The 19175-nt window shown below is 45.5% G+C and overlaps 1 long non-coding RNA gene across 4 annotated transcripts in view; it reads left to right on the plus strand.

The window, feature by feature from the left end:
* The first annotated feature begins 1938 nt into the window (after positions 1 to 1938).
* LOC119974635 overlaps positions 1939 to 19175 on the plus strand; it is a 155471-nt gene continuing 138234 nt past the window's right edge. For all 4 annotated transcript variants that reach the window (XR_005462543.1, XR_005462540.1, XR_005462541.1 and 1 more), the window contains exon 1: positions 1939 to 2105. This is a non-coding gene — a long non-coding RNA (uncharacterized LOC119974635). The remainder of the gene's footprint in view (positions 2106 to 19175) is intronic.

Below are 19175 nucleotides of genomic sequence, written 5' to 3' on the forward strand. Positions count from 1 at the left end.
GGCAGTATGGCAACAAGGTGCTTGGCAAGATCAACAGGCACCGCAGAGAACCAGACATGGTCCTTAGGAATGGACCAGAGTCAAAGGACAGGGAAAAAGTCGGGCGGGTCAACCCTAGTCAGTGGTGGTCTGCTATTGTTGCTGGGGAGACCATTCTCAAGAGACCTGTCACGTTTGGGACTTCATCTGTTTCTGATGAAATCATGAGGGGTTACATTCAAGCATGCTGCTGTGCTGGACAAAGTACGACAATGCAAAAAAAAAAAACAACAGCAGCAGCAGTCCAAGCGCACTGAACATAGTGGAGAAGAGCTCTGAAGAAGAGCATGCAATGTGTGGGTTGAATGCGATCCAGTTAAATAAGATGGTCCCGACCGAAACTATCTTATGGGCAAATGGCAAACCCCTCATAATAGAAGTTGACACCGGTGCTTCAGTGACCATTGTGGGACCACAGACTTTCAAATATATTTGTGATGGAACTCAGCCTTTAAGTTTGAATAGTACCACAGCCAAGCTTTCCACTGACACAGGTGAATCCTTGGAAATTCTTGGAACCACCAGGTGGTTTATAACAATGGGCTAACCTGCCCTTGGTTGTTGTGGAAGGGCACAGGCCCAGCTTGATGGGAAGAGACTGGCTACAGAAGATTGGGTTCAATTGGCTGAAAAATGTTTATAGTTCCAACAGTGTCCTCCAAGATTTCCTGAGGAGGTATGAAGGTGTTTTTCACAAGGAACTGGGGTGGATCAAAGGTGTCAAAGCTGAAATTTATGTCAATCCGAATTTGACATCCAAGTTCTTCAGAACCAGACCAGTGCCCCATACCCTGAATCTGAATTTAAGAGATTAGAAGAGCTGGGCATCATCAAACTGGTTCAGTTCTCAGAGTGGGCAGTACCCACAGCCCTGTTCTCAAACTGGATTCTTTGATAAGAATTTGTGGGGGCTACCAACTAACCATAAATTAGCTGTCCAGGTGGAAAGGTAGCCGATTCCTTGGATTTAGGACCTCTGTGCCAATTTGGCGTGGGCCTTACATACTCAAAATAAGACCTCAGCCATCTAAATCTGCAACTGGAATTGGATGAAGAGCCCCAGCTGCTTGCCACAATAAACACCCACAAGAGCCTCTTTCAGTACACAAGACTACCATTTGACATCACTTTAGCCAGCATTATTTCCAGCATTCGATGGAAAGTTTCCTCCAAGGAACTCCCAAGGTGATGATCTACCTCAATGACATCCTAGTCACCGACACCACCCCGAAGAGAACATGTCTAGCCTGGAGGAATGTACTTTCCAGGCCTCAGAACTGACGTGTTTAGGATTTTGTGTTGATGCGACAGGGTTGCATCCCCTTGAAGAAAAAAGCAAGACCATACATGAAGTCCCAGCACCCAGAAATGTCAGTGAGCTCAAATCTTCCCTCGGTATTGTAAATTATTATGGAACTTTCATTTCAAATTTAGCCATAACATTGGCACCATTACACCAGTTACTAAAGAAGCATCAGCAGTGGCAGTGGAGGGAACTCCAAGAGGAAGCTTTTCGAAAAGGCCACAGATGCTGAAAATCTGAAATAAAAATGCTGCATATGTTCAGGCAGCCTTTCTTTTGGAGGGATGAAGATGGAAGCCGGCAACTTGAAATGTTAACCCTGTTCCTCTCCACGGTAGCTACATGGCCTGCTGAGTATTATGATTGCATTGAATTGGTCTCTGCAATGAACCCCAATCTCTCCGAGATTGAGAGACAGACCGTGTCTTGAGTGGCCCCGCGGAGAGTCTCATGGGTCATCACCTTCAGGAGAGGAATGTACCAGAGGTCAGCTGAGGGTCGAGTATCTGGCTCTCCGAGCCTGTAGTTGGCGCTGTGTCCCGCTTCCCTCCCTCTCGCTTGTGGCAGCGTCGCCTCTCTCCGCTCGGGCAGCGTGTTGTTGGCGGGATGGGCCGCCGCCTCCATAGCAACGGATTGGCGGCTTCCTCTGGCCCTGGAGTTGGGAGGGATTGGGCTAAAAAAAAAAGATGCACAAGTGGCGGGGCCTCTGCGTCGACAGCTCGGGATTGAAGGAGGACCGCGGCTGAAGGCTCCCGGTCTCAGGGTAGGTGAGAGTGGGGATGATGATGATGATGATGATGATCAAGAGAGTGGTACCCTGGAGGATGGGGAGCAAAGCCCAGCCAGTGTAGGGAGATGCTGCTCCTCACCTCAGTAACGGCCTCTGCTGCCAAACACCCCAGTGCAGACGAATTGTAAATCCCGTGGCTTTTATTGCGTATCCTCGCCAAATGTTAAGCATTCATCTCTTTTTGAAGGATTTAGTTTGGGACAATATTGACATACCCATCATTGTGTGGGCTGCAGACTTTATTGGAAGAGCAAATCAACATTTGGCAACACCCCCTGCCCCACACGCATTTTGCACAATTCCTGCGGGTTGGAAATTAGCCCCTTGTAACTCGGCAGGTTCCGGGAGAACAAAGAAACGCAAGGCACGGTTCAGTGTTGGTTTTTTGTTTTGTAAAACACCTACTGGGCTGAGTCTCGCCGGCTCTGATGTTTACTGGCAGCCCTCATCCCGAACAAGAACAAAACAAATGAGCGTTCGCTTGTCCATGTTAATTGGCTTAATGAATGATTTAAAACAAATAGCTCAGAGGATTATAGTAATAGTGTTTGACAATATATTAAAATGTTGGAGTTAATATCGTGTTGCTTTATTCAGTATAATATAGTATTCAATATATGGTTAAGTGTTGCTTGCTTCAAGCAAATTATGAACATTATCAATAAATTTTAGTTAAAGCATTAAAACATTTTATGAAAATGCTGTTTACCTGCTAATTATGATTGAAACAAAAACTATTGTAGTTAACACTGTCAAACTATATCAAATTCTTAATTCCTGAAGTATTAAAAGTTTGATTTTCATACTATATGAAATTAAAAATATCAAAATTGTCCTATTTTGAAGAATGTTGTTTCTTGTTATAATATTATTATGGTTTATAATATACTTTTTTATGTTTCATCAGTTTAACTTACAAGGAGCATTGCTATAATGGTAGTCATGTTTAATAGACAAAAATCCCCAAACCATTTCAATTGTGAATGCAATTGTTTTAAATGGACAAAACTCCAAGGGGAGCTGATGGTGGTAACTATTATTAAGCTCTGCCTGTGGCTTCTGATATTCTTTTCAAGATCCCAATCACACTGTCTCCCCAAGGTACTGCTGCTCATTTTAAAGTTACAGACTTGTTGATGTCAGCACTGTGGAGTTGCCGACTTTAAAAAAAATGTTCCTGGGACGTGGGCATCACAGGTTGTGCCAGCATTTATTGCCTATTCCTAATTGCCCTTTCGGGGTAGTTAAGAGTCAACCACATTGATCTGGAGTCATGTGTCGGCCATACCAGGTAAGGATGGCAGATTTCCTTCCCTAAAGGACATTAGTGAACCAGATGGGTTTTTACGATAATCGACAATGGTTTCAAGGTCATTGTTGGACTTTTATAAGACCATAAGACATAGGAGCTGAATTAGGCCACTTGGCACATCGAGTCTGCTCCGCCATTCAATCATGGCTGCTATTTTCACATCCCCATTCTCCTGCCTTCTCCATATAACCCCTGATCCCCTTATTAATCAAGAACCTATCTATCTCTGTCTTAAAGACCAATTTTAATTCCAGATTTTTTTATTAAATTCTGCAGTGGTGGGATTTGAACCTGGGTCCCCAGAGCATTATTCTGAGTTTCTGGTTTACTAGCCCAGTGCCAATACTATTATGCCACCATCTCCCGCGCATAGCGACTGCCTTTTTAAACATGCAGTTGTAGTGGTGAACAAAACGCGTGCTGAATATAACATCAGCTGGAATGACATTCGATTTCTCGTACATTTAGACTCAATGAAACTATAATCTTCCAAAATCAGCTGGTTACAGATACCTATCTTCAGTTTGTAAGTGACACAATGCAATCTTAGAAGCAGCTTAAACTGCACTGTCATGACATCAAAAAAAAGAACAATTCTCTCAAAAAATTGAAGCATTTCTAGGAATATGGAAAGTTGTGATGCAGTTGCACTTATTCCTTTCATTACTAGGATTTATGTGTTAATCAAGCCCAAACTAGTGGGGTGAAGATCTTCCTCTCTATAGGGCTGCAGAGATCCTATGTGATTTGATTTTTGGCACTCTGGTCTTGTTCTGAAGGATATAGGTCAATGGCTTAAAATCACCTGTAATTCATTATAGATTGGCATAAAAATTACATCCTTGGGTCCCTTCACTTCAGTCAGATGATTGTATAAAATAGAAATGTCATGGCTGCCGTAGAATTGGCGAGACTAAGGGTGGCATGATGGCACAGTGGTTAGCACTGCTGCTTTTGCCGCTGAGGACCCGAGTTCGAACCCGGCCCTGGGTCACTATCTGTGTGGAGTTTGCACATTCTCCTCGTGTCTGCTTGTGTTTCACCCCCACAACCTAAAGATGTGAAGGTTAGGTGGATTGGCCATGCTAAATTGCCCCTTAATTGGAAAAAATAATTGGGTACTCTAAATTTTTTTAAATAGAACTGGCGAGACTAACTGGAGCTTGCATGAAATGTGTTCCACTTACTTTTCATGGAAGAGTTTTGACAAGGGCACAATTCCTTTCTTTGTGTACTTAAATTGATCCAGCTTTCAGGCACTTCCAGTGATGCCTAAAAACTGTGGAGACAAACATGGCATCAGCCATGTTGCCACTGCAGGACCTTGTGGCCAGAAAGTCGAATACATTGTACCTGTTTATACCAGGTAAAAACACACACTGATCTATTCCAATGCATCCAAATATCTTTTGTGGCATGTGGCCCATGTCAAGTCGAGGTACAGGACAGCCATGATCTAATTGAAATTCGGAGGGGCTGAATGACCTACACTTGTTTCTATTTATGCAGAATTTTTACATATCTGGGAATGCTTGATGTTGGCTGACAAGAGAATAAATGAAACAGTTTCCATTTTCTCAGCAACGACATTCATCACTGAACTTAAAATTGACAAATATATTTATATATATATATATATATTATATATATATATATATCTATATAAGTTACATAAAACTAATTTGAGAATATATGTTGCTCGAATAACTTCTGATATGGGGAGTATGATTAAAACTTCCGATTTCAAATTTACATATAAATAGAATCATTTTGCAGTGGTACAGTATTAAATTAAGATACGAGATAACATGTTGCATAATAATGGAATGAAGATTTCATTTTGTCCATTACCTTTGCGACAACAGTAGTTCTAAACTGACAGATTGAGGTCATTGCTTTGCAAATCTATGCCTTTCTTGGTTACAGTTGGGAGCTGGACATCCATTTTGAATTGCGTTTTGGTCCTACATATTGCTAAATGAGTTGAAATCTGGACATATTGAATCTTTGCTGACCCTCTTAAATATGTTGTGTTTTAACCTGTATGATGGGCTCTAATTTTTTAAAAAGTTATTTTAAAATCACTGTTTGAAGCAAAACCATAAAATTCACAATTCATCTTCTAGCCATATTCCAACCTGTTAGCTGTCATGCTCCATGTTTCCTATGTTCTTTTCATGTTTCATTTGACTGTAATAATTTTTAAATAGTGAAGTACTTGTACCTATTGCTTCAACAACAGTGTGCATTTATAAAACATTCCAAGGTGTCTCACAGAAGTGTTATCCAAACAATATTTGACATCAAGCCGTACAAGGAGACATTAGGGCAGATAAGGGTTAAAGAGGTAAGCTTTAAGGAGTATCTTAAAAGACAGATGAAAAGTGAGGAGGTTTAGAGACAGAATTCCAGAGTCTGGCCTAGGCTGAAGGCCCAGGCGCCAATGCTGGAGCTACTACAATTGGGGATGTGTGGGGGTTCGGAATTGGAGGAATACAGATATCCTGGAGGGTTGTAGGGCGAGAGGACATTGCAGGGGTCAAAATGGGCAAGGCCATGGAGGGATTGGAGAACAAAGATGAGAATTTGAAAATCGAGGAATTGTTTATTTGGGAGCCAGGTCAGCAAGGACAAGGGTGATAACTGAATAGGGCTTGTTGTGAGTTAGGATATGGACAGCTATGTTAGGATTACGGTGGGTGGGAGATTGCAGATTGACAAGGAATGTGTTGGAATAGTCAAGTCTGGAGGAATAGTCAAGTAAGGAGTTTCAACTGGGTAAAAAAAACGCACACTACTCTTGTGCAAATGAATTGTTCCATATAGGAACAAAGTTTACAAACATTGGACTAGGATCTAAAAACTGACATTGATATTGTTTTGAACACTTCGATTACTAAAGCTGTGACATTAAAATTAGTTTGATAAATAAACTATTTTTGCTAAATTGTGTCATCCTTCCTCAGTTGGTAGAACTCTTATATTGAGCCAGACGGTCTTCTGTTTGAGCCCTAATTGAGAGATGAACACATTTCAGTGCAATTGCTGGTCTGATGTATTGTCAGAGGTCCCATCCTTTTCATGAGATATTAGTCTGAGGCCCTATTGTTCCTTTTGTGATGAATATGGGAATTTCAGATGTGTTATATTACAGGTATTTAGTGTAGCAGGAAATTCTGGGTTAGTGTGTTTGAATGCTGCAGTCATGTTTCAAAATAATCTTGGTTTGAAAGGTTGGGAGCAGGGATGCAATTAAAGCATCGTAAAACGCTTGGCCTCATTGCATTTTGTTTGATTTGGGGATTCCCTGCGGAACTAATTAGATTTCAGCTTGGTGGGATGATGTTACTGGGTGGAGCTAGGGTTTTGGGCGTTCTGTTGGAAAAGCAGGTCATAGGCAGCACGGTGGGGCAGTGGGTTAGCCCTGGTGCCTCACGGCGCCGAGGTCCCAGGTTCAATCCTGGCTCTGGGTCACTGTCCATGTGGAGTTTGAACATTCTCCCCGTGTTTGCGTGGGTTTCGCCCCCACAACCCAAAGATGTGCAAGGTAGGTGGATTGGACACGTTAAATTGTCCCTTAATTGGAAAAAATGAATTGGGTACTCTTAATTTAAAAAAAAAGGAAAAGCAGGTCACTGCAGTTCTGGATGAAGCTGTGACCACAAGTCAGGCAGCTTTGCTCTCTGCAATTCCGTTAAAAGAGATCAACAGTCTTTAAAGACTGTCTGAAAACAAGGGGGGAGCTGAAACAAGCTGAATAACAGCTTCTGAAGACATACGGCCAGAGTTTATGGTCTCTTGTCTTTAAAGCAGTGTCAACAAATCTCGCTTAAATAACATTGCTGTAAAGCAAGTGTTCCTATGTGCCATTAGTGGTTGCAGTATATTGAGAGCTAACATGGCTCTTTTTCTTGTTTTAAGTGGGAATAAAGATTGGATTGGATTGGATTGGATTTGTTTATTGTCACGTGTACCGAGGTACAGTGAAAAGTATTTTTCTGCAAGCAGCTCAACAGATCATTCAGTACATGGGAAGAAAAGGGAATTAAACAGAATTCAAGAAAATACATGAGAATACATAATAGGGCACCACAATATATACAATGTACTACATAAGCATTGGCATCGGATGAAGCAGACACGGGTGTAGTGTTAATGAGGTCAGTCCATAAGAGGGTCATTTAGGAGTCTGGTGACAGGGGTATGATAAAGATTTTAATACTGTGCGAGTAATAACATTTTTTTCATATTCCATATCCTTATTTCCTTTTAACACTCCAGGAGCGAGGTATCCTTTCCTCACAGTCTTACAAAAATAAAAATAAAATATTGGGGTTTCTGTCTGGTATCCTAGAAGTACAGGAAAGTTCCACATGTCCTGGCCAACATTTATCTTTTAACTTGCATAACAAAAATTGATTATTTTGACATTTGTGCTTGCCTGCTGTCCATAAATTAGCTGCAACATTTCCTACATTACAACAGTAACCATACTTCACAAGTACTTAGCTTTAAGATACTTGAGGAATCACTAAATCGTGAAAAGCGCTATATAAATATGATTTAAAAAAAAAACATTGAAATGCACAGCAAGTTGATCAACATTTGAGAGAGAAAAAAGATGAACATTCCTGGGTAAACGCTTCATCAGTTATCCATTGACATGTTAACTTACCTTTTACTTTTTTAACTGGGATGCTGGATGTTTCTATAGTTTTATGTTTTATTTCATAGTTTTGCATATTTCCTAAGCTGGCGTAGCTTTCTTCCTTATATATGTTACTAGAAGCCAAATGTACACCTGCAAAGCCTGAAGAAAGGCATGAGTTTGTCAATGTATTAGTAATTTGAAGATCTCACTCAATGGTATATGACACCTTAATACAATATTTCTTCTCATTGTGGATGAACAAAGCAAATCTAATTTTGAAATAGCCACAATTTAAATGGAAGTTATTTATCCTTAGTTGCGTCTTATAGTTTGCTGAGCAGTCTTGAGTTATTGTGACAGCATGCACTTTTTACTTACATGTTGTCATCTGGAGCTATGAATAGTGATGAAAGAGGCTCCAACATTCTTTCTACATAATTGCGGACCAAGAATCTCTCCCACTCTTACCGTGTTTGAAGGATTTGCAGGTTGATACTCAATCTGTTTGGCCACTTTGAATATATGTTCATTGGCCATCAAGTCCTTCAAACCTTGAGCTCCTAGCTAAGAGGCAGGAGTGTGGGCCACTGCACCACAAGACCTCCATTGTTTTCTCTCGCCAAATATTGAAATTATTAAGAATGGTTCATATCTTCAACCTTTCAATACCTGCCACCACCTGTCTGCCCAACCCAAACTGCACCACCATATCCCACTTTGGCCTTTTGTACCCTACTCCTTTGCGTTCTCCTCAATTGAGTGCCTCATCGTATTCCTTCAAGCTTGTCTATCCATTAAAATCCTCTTGCTCGACTATCCACTCAAGCTCTGCCCTAAGTTTCTTATTGAGCTATCCTCACTGCTTTCCTCCCTCAGCCTCTGCACTGAACAACTACTGATCCTCAATTATTTCAGCCTCCATCTCAATCCACCATACACCCCCTCCCCCCATCCAAACTTTCAATGTCATTCTGTCCTCCTTAACCTTTCCCTCCATGATTACTTTTTTGTATCCCTCAGTTTCCTCCTCCTCCTGTCCTTGGTGAAATTCCCCCCAAGACACTTGCAAACCTCTGACTCTCTAATCTTTGGTCTTCTGTTCACTGTGATTCTTCCCACCTTGAATCTACTCAAAATCACTTCCTTCTACCTTTCATGGGAGTGGCCCTTGAAGAAACGTTTTTGTCTTATCGCATGGCTTCAGTGATGTCATTTTGTGGGTTGAGCTGAGCTGTGGCTGAGAGATTTGTTTTAGTTTTGCTTTCAGATTTGACTGCTGTGGACTACAGACAGAGAAAATAAGTATTTTGGCCTGTCTCTCACTATTTTCATTTTAAAGAGTTGTTCCAGCAAATAAAACCCATTAATTATAGTTACCTGCTTTGGTAACATAAAATATATGGTTTGCTTTCCAGAAGGGTTTAAGCCTGTTGGTGAGATGGGGTCAGAATCTCAGGGAATCCCACTCTTATTCAAGTGAGAATGCAGAGTGCTGGGCCACTCCCTTGAAAAAGCATTTTTGGTTTGTGGGATTTTGTTTTTGAATTGGAACAGTTAAGGGGGAGTCCATTGTGTTATACATAGATTACTGTAGCTGAGTGGTGTCTTTATAATGTTTGTAATTTATAAGAAGAATTCTTGCTGTGTGTTTATATAAATGCTAAGTGCTTAGATTAAAGCTTGTTTTATTAAAGTGTCTCGGAAGACTGTTGAATCACACCTGAATGGAAGGCTCTTGTGCTCATCCTAGCCCAATTCAACATAAAGGTTGTAGGTCAAGTGATTTAATTATATACTTTGGAGTTTCCAAACCCTGGCCCATAACATTACCTTATCCTGAGTAAATATTTTACTGTCTTCCAACCCTGTTATTTACCTTTTATCCAGCTCCCTTAAGCTAAAGGACCAACGTTGAATAAGATATGTATTGAATAATACAGTCTATATGGATGTATACATTGTATGTCAGATTTCATGCAGATGCAGTGAAAACCAGCTCTCTCTGACCACTCCTTTCTCGCTAACTCCACCGCCCTCATGTATTGGATAAGCAGCAATTTTCTCAAGTTGAACATTGAGAAGATTGAAGCAAATGTTTTCAGTCCCTGCCCAATTCCTGCTCCACAGCCACTAACTCCATCCCTCTCTCTGACCACTACATTATGTTGAACCAGATTGTTTGCAACCATGGCAATCAGTCTGACCTGAGATGGGCTTCCTCACTATCATCAAGACCATTTCTTGCCAGCGTTATAATATCCCCTTTCTCTGTCTGGCCCATTGACTATTGAGTCCCTCATCCTTTGTTACTTCTAAATTACCCCAAAACACTTTGGCCGTATCCAAAATTTTGCTGCCTTTAACCTAAGCTGAGCCAAGACCCTCTGTTCGCTGTCGTGTAATGGTTCCTCATCTGGCACAACCAAATTTAAAATTCCTATCCTTTTTAAAATGCTCCATGGACTTGCCCTCATTATTTCTGTAACGTCCTTCTACAAGCCTCCGAGGTCTCTGCTCATCCAACTCTGGGCCGGGATTTTCCAATCTGAGTTCACCCAGCCATCCCTGTCAGCGAGAATGGAGAATTTGGCTTTCAGCCAAAAGTCTGTTCATTGCAGCAGGACAGAAGAATACGCTGGCGTGAACGGATGGAGAATTCCAGCCCTGGCCTCTCGTGCACCCCCGATCTTTTTTTTGAAAATAATTTTAATTCAAATTTTCCAACAACAAATTTTATCCCAACAATGAAAAGTGAAAAACAAACCCCCCTCCCCCCCATACAAAACAATAAATTAACAAGAAATAGTAATAAACATAGAACCATAAAAACAAACCCTCATAACGAACCCATAGTCCCCCCGGTTGCTGCTGAAATTGACCACCCTCTGATGCTCTACCAGGAAATCAAGAAAAGGCGGCCACCGCCAGAAGAACCCTTGCCGACCCCCTCAGGGCAAACTTGACCCTCTCCAGTTTGATGAACCCAGCCATGTCGTTGACCCAGGATTCCGGGCTCGGGGGCTTTGTGTCCTTCCACTGCAAAAGGATCCTTCGCTGGGCTACTAGGGACGCAAAGGCCAGAATACTGGCCTCTCTCGCCTCCTGCACTCCCGGCTCCGATGATACTCCAAAAATAGCGAGCCCTCAGCCCGGTTCCACCCTGGAGCCAACCACCTTGGACAAGGTCCCCGCCACCCCCTTCCAGAAACCCTCCAATGCCGGACACGCCCAGAACATGTGGGTGTGATTCGCTGGCTCCCCGAACACCTGCCACACCTGTCCTTTTCCCCCAAAGAACCGGCTCAGCCAGGGCCCAGTCATATGTGCCCTATGTAGCACCTTTAGCTGAATTAGACTAAGCTGCGCACAAGAAGAGGAATTCACCTTCCCCAGGGCACCTGCCCACGCCCCCTCTTCAATTTCCTCCCCCAACTCCTCCCACTTCACTTTCAGCTCCTCCACTAAGGCCTCCTCCCCCTCCTGCATCACCTGATAAATTGCAGAGATCTTACCCTCGCCGACCCACGTCCCCGAGAGCACCCTGTCCTGAACCCCCCTTGGCAGCAATAGCGGAAACTCCGCTACCTGCCGCCTAACAAACGCCCTAATCTGCATGTACCTAAAGAAATTCCCTGGGGGGAGACCCCACTTCCCCTCCAACTCCTCTAAGGTCGCAAACTTCCCGTCTAGGAAGAGGTTCCCCCATCCGCCTGATTCCTGCCCTCTGCCAACTCAAAAACCCTTCATCTATCCTCCCCGGTACAAACCGGTGGTTTCCCCGTATCGGGGACCAAACCGAGGCCTTCACTTCCCCCCTATGCTTCCTCCACTGCCCCCAGATTTTGAGGGTAGCCACCACTACCGGACTCGAAGAGTACATTGCCGGGGGGAGCGGCAACAGGGCCGTCACCAGCGCCTCTAAACTCGTGCCCACACAGGACGCCGCCTCCATCCTCTTCCATGAGGCTCCCTCCCCCTCCATCACCCACCTACGAATCATTGCCACGTTCGCAGCCCAGTAATACCCACACAGGTTGGGCAGCGCCAATCCACCCACCTCCCTGTCTCGCTCCAAGAATACCCTCCCCACCCTTGGTGTCTTCTGCGCCCACACGAACCCCGTAATGCTCCTGTTAACCCTCCTAAAGAAAGCCTTCGGAATCATAATGGGTAAACACTGGAAGAGAAACAAAACCTCGGGAGCACCGTCATCTTAACCGACTGGACTCTGCCCGCTAGGGAAAGTGGCAACACATCCCACCTCCTGAACTCCTCCATCTGCTCCACCAGCCTTGTGAAGTTTAACCTATGTAGGGCCCCCCAGCTCCTGGCTATCTGGACTCCCAGGTATCTGAAGCTCCTCTCTGCCCTTTTCAGCGGGAACTCTCCTATCTCTTTCTCCTGGTCCCCCATATGCACCACAAACAGCTCGCTCTTCCCCACATTGAGCTTATAGCCAGAGAAGTCCCCACGGTAGCATTGTGGATAGCTCAATCGCTTCACAGCTCCAGGGTCCCAAGTTCAATTCCGGCTTGGGTCACTGTCTGTGCGGAGTCTGCACATCCTCCCCGTGTGTGCGTGGGTTCCCTCCGGGTGCTCCGGTTTCCTCCCACAGTCCAAAGATGTGCAGGTTAGGTGGATTGGCCATGATAAATTGCCCTTAGTGTCCAAAATTGCCCTTAGTGCCCTGGGTGGGGTTACTGGGTTATGGGGATAGGGTGGAGGTGTTAACCTTGGGTAAGGTGCTCTTTCCAGGAGCCGGTGCAGACTCGATGGGCCGAATGGCCTCCTTCTGCACTGTAAATTCTATGTAAAAAAAGTCTCCGAACTCCCCCAGAGTCCTCATCACCTCTTGCATCCCACCTGCCTGATCCGCAATGTACCGCAGTACATTGTCCGTCCCCCCCCCTCCCCCCCGCACGATCCCCCTCCTGTTCCTCGATTCCCTCAGTGCCATGGCCAGGCGTTCAATCGCCAACGCGAAGAGCAGGGGAGACAAGGGGCACCCCTGCCTCGTCCCCCGGGACAACCGAAAGTCCTCCGACCTCCTCCCATTCGTCACCACGGAGCACTATACAACAGCCTCACCCACCTAATAAATCCCTCACCAAACCCAAATCTCCTCAACACCTCCCACAAGTAGCTCCACTCCACCCTGTCAAAAGCTTTCTCCGCATCCATCAATGCTACTGTTTCCGCCTCCCCATCCGCCGCCGACATCATTATAACATTAAGAAGCCGCTGCACATTGACATTTAGCTGCCTCCCCTTCACAAACCCTGTCTGGTCCTCATGGATAACCAGCGGGACCACATCTTCCACCCTCCTGGGTAGTATCTTAGCCAACAACTTTGCGTCCACGTTGAGGAGCGAGATCGGCCTGTAAGACCCACACTGGAGGGGGTCCTTATCCCGCTTCAAGATCAAAGAAATTAATGCTCTGGACATTGTCGGGGGAAAGCCCCCACCCCCCTTGCCTCATTCAGGGTCCGCATTAACAGCGGGCCGAGCAGGTCTGAGAACTTCTTTTAAATTCCAGCGGGAACCCGTCAGGCCCCGGTGCCTTCCCTGACTGCATACTCCCCAATGCCTTGATCAGCTCCTCCAAATCTTTTGGGGCCCCCAGACCCTCCACCCGCTCCTCCCCCACTCTCGGGAACTACAGCTTGTCCAAGAAGCGGTCCATCCCACCCTCCTCCCCAGGGGGCACCGACCAGTACAACTCCTCATAAAAGGAAATGAACACCCTGTTAATGCCCTTTGCACTCCGCACCAGGTTCCCTCTTACATCTCTAACCGCTTCCGGAGCTGGTGGGCCAGCATCCAACTTGCCTTCTCCCCGTACTCGTATACCGCTCCCTGCGCCCTCCTCCACTGCACCTCCGCTTTCCGGGTGGTCGATATGTCAAACTCCTCTTGGAGACTACGTCGCTTCCTCAAAAGCCCTTCTTCCGGGACCTCCGCGTACCTCCTGTCCACCCTTACCATTTCTTCCACCTACCCCTCCCTCTCATTTTTCTCCCCCCTCTCCCTGTGTGCACCCCCGATCTTCATTGCCCCACCATTGGCAGCTGTACTCTCAGCTGGCTGGGTACTAAATTCTGTCCCTAAATTACTTTACCTTTTTGATTTAAGATTTGCTCACTAATTGGGCAGCACGGTAGCAGTGGGCTAATTGTGGGCATTTAGGGCATTGTGGATAGCACAATTGCTTCACAGCTCCAGGGTCCCAGGTTCGATTCCGGCTTGGGTCACTGTCTGTGCGGAGTCTGCACATCCTCCCCGTGTGTGCGTGGGTTTCCTCTGGGTGCTCCGGTTTCCTCCCACAGTCCAAAGATGTGCAGGTTAGGTGGATTGGCCATGATAAATTGCCCTTCGTGTCCAAAATTGCCCTTGGTGTTGGGTGGGGTCACTGGGTTATGGGATAGGGTGGAGGTGTTGACCTTGGGTAGGGTGCTCTTTCCAAGAGCTGGTTCAGACTCGATGGGCCAAATGGCACCCTTCTGCGCTGTAAATTTTATGTTCATAATATCTCTCCTTGTGGCTGGTTGTCAAATTATATTCAATTAAGCTTTTTTAAAGCGCCTTGGGATACTTTACAATATTAAAGACACTACGTAAATGTGAGCTGCTGTTACATACAATGCACATGGGCCCTGCTCTTCTCTGTCAAAGCTACTAATTTCTCTCTGATTATTCTGGAATGCAAGGAGAGCCCCGTTACTTTTTTTTTTCCAATTGTTTCCTCAAACTCCTTTTCGCTGCACCTGCCACTGCCACTTCCAATGAAAGTGCAAAGAACTCATGGATTTCCTTGTTCTTATTGATATGATATTTTTAGCTGCCTTCCCTTGATGGTTTACCAATCCAAGCTGCCCCAAACGTTATCTCCCTGAAGCCACATACTTTACTTTCTCTCCGACCTCTCCTTTGGGATGTATTCCTACTTTCAAAGGTGCTATAAAAATTAAATTCGACTAAGTGGAAGGTATTTTATGCTGGAAGAAAGATAGGGTAATTTAAATGAATAGTGTCAAGGTAGCAAGAGGAGAGGCTGACAGAAAAATTGGGAATAGTTAATAGCTTCACGGAACCGTGTCCACACACTGCATAGCAGCACTTAAGAAAGCAAACAGCTGAGCTATTAAGTCAGAGGGCAACATTGCTGAAGTTGGATTGAGCCACTGATCAGCACCTTGAATACTGCAACAGAGGAACATCATGACCTCAAAGTAATGTGAAGAATGATGATGAGACTGATCTCTTGCTTTAGAGAACTTAAAAGACTGAAAACATTTGCTTTAGAGTGTGGAAAGGTTAGAAAAACATTGACTCCTCAGCCTTGAAGTGAGACGACTGAGAAAGAGTCTTAACAGAGCCAAATAAATGGAATACTAAAGATTAATCCTGAGCACTATTTAGAGTTAAACCATAGCTGCATGGCCAGCAGACATGGGCAGAAACTGGTAAGTTTGTGTTAGGTAGTGGTGTCATTTAAGTGGCGGCGAAGATCATGGGTTTTTATGGAGGATAAGATGTCAAGAGAGGTGCGGCAAGTTTGTAGTCAGTGTACAGACAAGACACTGGTGAAATACTGGAAAACAATGGATGATAATGTCATGATATGCAAACATGCAACCAATGAACACTCAGAATAGGACACAACCAATGGGCAGTCAGGACACTCAGAGGTGGCATCACCACAAGGGGGCATGACATAAGCACTATAAAAGGGATGCGGCACTCACACCCAGCCTCTTTTCACAGACTGACATCTAGAGAGTTAGGGTTGATCAGCAGCATCACACCCCAGCACGTGGCTTAGAGCAAGCTGGTACAGTTAGACTGAGTTACTACAGTTAGATTAGCAGAGAGTCAAACTCATTTGAGAACTGGTGTTAATAGTTCAATAAACACGTTGAACTAATTTCAGAGTCTGGAGCATCCTTTAGTTAAGACGCCATTAAGTAGCAGCCTGTGTTATCCAAATAACATAACACAACATGGTACCAGGGGTGACTGTTCAATGTATTTAATTCAACTCGGCAAGATCTGTGACAACCAGCTACTGAATACAGGCACAGTGGACAAGATTCAGGCTCCTCATTGACTCAGGACCACCGGCAATCTTAGTGCCAACCGGCGATCATTCAAGCAGAAATTTCAACTATACGGGGAAGGATCCGACTTCAGTGGTGCGACCGATGCTCGGAACATAGCTCTGCTACTCACCATTGCGGGTGATCATGTGATCGAGATCTTCAACTCCTTTCACTTTTCTGAAGGTCAGGACAAAACAAAGCACCAAACCATCCTGGACAAATTCGACAGCCACTGCGAGGTGGACACCAACAAAACCTTTGAGCGCTACATCTTCAAGCAGAAGATGCAAAGTAAAGACGAATTCTTCAACTCCTATCTAACTAACCTTAGACTACTAGTGCAATCCTGCAACTTCGGTGATATCACTGACTCCATGAAAAGAGACAAAATTGTTTTTGGAGACCACTCTGATCCTCTGCGAGAGCAATTGTTGAAAATCAAGCACATGACCCTGCCAGTCGTGATTGAAATGTGTACTGTGCATGAGCACTCTATAAAAATCGTTATTCACAGTACAAAATGGCAGAAAGTGAAAACCAAGCCTCCCACGAGGCGGAGAGTGTTCAGGCCACCTCCCAGATGCAGTGCCTCCACATTGACGAAAGCGGCCATTTCGCGCGCAATGCAATCGAGAACACGAAGCGGCAGAAAATTGCGCTGCGCAGGTGCAGACGTCCGAGAACCGCACCGCGCATGCGCAGTGACGCACTGAGCGCATGACGTGTCCGAACTGCGGCACCGTCCAGTTTAAAAAAAAAAAAAGAGAAAATTACCCTGCAAGAGGCAAACGCTGTTTAAACTGTGGGAAACCAAACCACTATGTAGCCCTGCACCACCAGTCAGGAGCCGTCGCATCAGAAGTGTGCAACACCGAATGCACGACTCTGATTCAGGCAGTGCGACGGGTCCAGATGATGAATACCTGGACAACACATAGCGAGTGGGCATTATTACGAAGTGCGAATACACCACACCAGACACATCGCAAGTCCAATCAATCCAGGCCGTGGATTCCGAGGACGAATGGCATGCAGTGATGAAGTTTACCCACTACCCCATCCAGTTCAAACTGGACACGGGTGCCTCCGTCAGCCTGATTTCGCAGGTGGACTTCAAGAGAATCAATAAGCCCCCCACAATCTTTCCAGCTGACTGCAAATTCCTGGACTACAATGGAAACGCAATCAAGGCACTGGGGTCCTGCCATCTGCAGGTGTCCAGCCGACACACAAGCAAGCTTACGCTTCGAGATTGTTAAACCAGACAGGGCGTCCCTACTATATGTGCAGACCTGCAAGCAAATGAACCTCATTCAAAGGGTCTACACCACGACGCCGTCCCATTCGGATCTTCAGGGCAGCATCGATGACATCCTAACCTAGTACCCAGATGTATTTATAGGGATGGGCACGCTGCCGTACGAGTACAAGATTCTACTGCGGTCTGATGCCGAGCCAGTGGTCCATGCACCTCGACGAGTCTGTGCTCCACGAAGAATGAACCATGTGTGGGACCTATCTTTTATAGGTCCCAGGGATCCGCGCCCCTTTGGGCAGACCCCTTTACCTGCTCAGAATCGATTGGGTCTCTTCCCAATCGATATGTTTGAATCCCCCCAATACTGAGGCTGTTCCTTGGCTACTGGGCGGGCTTTCAGGTGCTTTGTTTTCGGACCCCGCTGGTGCCGGGGTGTCTGGTATCCTATACAATGTTGCAGTTACTTCCCCATTTGTGTCCATTGTCTCTGGGATCGTTTCATTACAGTACTATGTTAACTATCCTGGAGATTGCCTCATTAGTATTCGGAATGTTCGTTTCAGTGATGTCTGCTCTCGTATCAGACAGAATCCACATTTGCTTGATGTAGCCTGCTGGTGCTGCAAACGTTGTCCATTTTAACTTGTATGCTTTGCGTTCCTCCATTTTGTATTTAGGGAATGGCCAACCTCGGTGGCTACAGGGTGGTGTTGCTTCAAAGAGACGACACGTCATCCTAGGTACAAGGAGCATACACGTCACGGGCAATGACACTCACTGAGACCAGATATGCGCAGATTGAGAAGGAGTGTTTAGGTCTTCTCACCGGCATCCTCAAATTTCATGATTATGTCTACGGCTTGCCAACATTTACTATTGAGATGGATCATAGGCCTCTGGTCCGCATCATCCAAAAGTACCTGAACAGCGTGACGCCTCGTTTGCAGAGAATTCTGCTCAAACTCCGGAGGTATGATTTCAATTTGGTGTACACACCTGGCAAGGAGCTCATCATGCCAATGCATTGTCCTGCTCCGCCAACTCACCCAGTGAACCACTGGAGATCATCCAGCACATTGAATTGCAGGTACAACTGTGTGCAAGCACTCTCCCGGCAACAGATGAGAAGATCGTTCTCATCCGAGAAGAGATGGCCAAAGACCCCCTGTTGCAGCGAGTCATCCACAACCTCAGCAATGGCTGGCAGAAAGAGCAATGGCCTCAATTCTACAACGTCAAGGACGACCTGACGCTGATCGACGGCATCCTGCTCAAGCTGGACAGGATAGTCATCCAGCTTTGTCTCCAGAGCATGGTGCTGCAGCAGATTCATGAGGGACACCGGGGCGTAGAAAAGTGCAGACGCAGGGCCCGGCAAGCTGTCTACTGGCCCATCATCAACCAGGACATCACGGACATGGTCCTGAACTGCGAAACCTGTCAGAGGTTCCAACCAGCGCAGAGCAAGGAGACGCTCCAGCCACATGACCGAGAGACCTCGCCGTGGTCCAAGGTTGGCATTGACCTATTCCACGCGAATGGTCGCGACTAAATCTTAATCATCGATTATGTTTCGAACTATCCTGAGGCGCTGAAACTGCCAGACCTCACCTGACGGACCGTTATCAAAGCGAGTAAAGAGACATCCTCACGGCATGGCATCCCGAACACTGTCATGAGCGACAATGGCCCATGCTTCCACAGTCTGGAATGGTCCACG

Source organism: Scyliorhinus canicula, chromosome 12 (genome assembly GCF_902713615.1).
Source record: "Scyliorhinus canicula chromosome 12, sScyCan1.1, whole genome shotgun sequence".
In the NCBI taxonomy this organism is placed as follows: Eukaryota; Metazoa; Chordata; class Chondrichthyes; order Carcharhiniformes; family Scyliorhinidae; genus Scyliorhinus; species Scyliorhinus canicula.